The sequence below is a fragment of the Tenebrio molitor genome, chromosome 3 (assembly GCF_963966145.1).
Source record: "Tenebrio molitor chromosome 3, icTenMoli1.1, whole genome shotgun sequence".
NCBI lineage: Eukaryota > Metazoa > Arthropoda > Insecta > Coleoptera > Tenebrionidae > Tenebrio > Tenebrio molitor.
In genome coordinates, this window is record NC_091048.1 from 16,113,695 (window position 1) to 16,115,770 (window position 2,076).

Consider the following 2,076-nt stretch of genomic DNA (forward strand, 5'->3'; position numbering starts at 1 on the left):
GTCGGGTCCAGCCAGCCATGGAAACTTGTCAAATTTTGAATGTGCCGCTTTGTTCGGCAAATAATGAATGTCACATTTTCAGGTTAGGTTGTTGGCTTTTAACCAGAGACAAGTTTCAACTGTGCTTTACTCTTGCTAACATTAATTAATTTATTATTTAATATCAACACCAACAGGGGAACAATTATTGCCCCCATCGTACCGCCACACACTGTACAGGAATTGGTATGAGAACAAATCCAAACAGATAAATAGTGAGGACACCTTGTCCCCATATACCACAATACAATACTTGATACTGCCTTTTTGTCTGCTTTAGTGCTTTCACATTTCTTGTTTTATGCTAGTGGTAAATCCGACCTAGACTGAATTGTCGAATATGGTATTGACTCCCATTTTTTCTTCCAATATAAATAACAGTGTTTTTCATAACAAATATGTCTTACTGGTTTTTCAATAAAATCAAATGTATTTAACAACATAATTTACAACACTAAATAACGATAACAAATAGGTATTTTTTTATAAAATAGATTGAGAATGTCCCCCATTAACTTCCAAACACTTGACAATTCTTCATTTATTTTCAAAAATATTTTGCAGCATTTCTTAGTTAAGGATACAGCAACACTGCTATCCACAGTTCCATACACCAATTTTCAAAACATGTAAAGGAGTCTCTACAAATTGGTGTGGATTCTCAGCACTCCAAATTATGAAATTGAGGTGATTTTCAAACTGAATATATTATTAAACACAACTTTGATAATCTGCAGGTTGGAGTTCTTGTACAACACTAATTTTATAAAGATGCAGTTGTAGCCTATTTTTAATGATTTTATGACAAGTGCATCGTGGTACACCAGATTGTTGAGATAAACAGGCTAAGGATATCTGTAGAGTCTTTTCCATCATTTCTTTCAAATCCTCGAGTATTTCATCAGATACTGGTGGTCGTCCTAATGATTTACCCTTGCTAATTGTTCTGATTGTTAAAAATCTGTTCACAATGTTGTTCAGATATTTTGATGGAATTCATTTTTACAAACAGATAATTCCCCATTACTAAACCTTCCATTTCGAAAATAAAAAACAACAATGAACGTGTTCTGTTCAACAGAATAAACCATTATAAAGAAAATAAAGCTAAAATAAAACATAAAACATTAAAGCATAACCTCACAAATTTTGCAAGTGTATTTACCTCTAAAAGCGGACGTACTTGCAATTTTTATTGAAAAATACAGATTTTTGGTGTACATATATTAACTGTGATTAACTGCGATAAAACGAATATAAGGAACCAAAACTCGACTGACAAGCGCAAACGAAACGTCATTCACTAACGTCAGAAGTGACCGTGAAAACGAATTAGAATTTGGCATCGGTTTCAAAAAAGCGGAACAGTAAAATTTTTTTCCAAGGCTGGCTTGACCAGACAATCATTTATAGAGACCCTGTATAAATATAGTGTAACACTAATAATAACGCACCATTACACAGGGTGTCTCAAAATTCGCGAATTCCGCATTCAGAGCGTGGTAGGGAAGGACCCAGTGGAACTCGCTCTTCCTGAAGAAGATATAAGCACTTTAATTTTGTTCAATACATAGCAGCCTTCATATCCACAGTGACAAAATACTATTCTAGATACGTTGCCGTTCCATTTTTAAGAGAAATTACAAAAATTTAAGATTTTTTACTCCAAAGCAAAGCTATTTTTCAAAAAAAAATTTTTACGTTATTATTTTACACAATCATAGTATATTAAAGAACGAGTTTTATAAGGGTTGATTTGGCGCACGAATCCCAGGTGTAGAAAACGACCCGTAGGGGAGTTTTCTATGGGACGAGTGCGTCAATACCCTTATAAAACCAGTTTTTTATGTTATTTTTTAGAATTTGCACCCTTGTTTTAATTTTTAAATAAAAAAAAAAACATTTTCAAATTTTAGGGAAAATGGATGATTTCATGAACAAATGAAGTAACTTAAAATAAGCACTGTGAGAAATAAAAATTGACCTGTTTCAGGGATTTCGACAATTATCATTAGTTTTGAAACTACTGAATTTAGT

General features: G+C 32.9%; 1 long non-coding RNA gene across 1 annotated transcript; it reads right to left on the reverse strand.

The window, feature by feature from the left end:
- Positions 1 to 446: 446 nt before the first annotated feature.
- LOC138127157 (uncharacterized) lies at positions 447 to 1,470 on the reverse strand. Its single transcript, XR_011158124.1, has 2 exons — positions 1,205 to 1,470; positions 447 to 1,146 (listed from the first exon to the last, which is right to left on the reverse strand). It is a non-coding gene; the product is annotated as an uncharacterized lncRNA (long non-coding RNA).
- Positions 1,471 to 2,076: the final 606 nt, after the last annotated feature.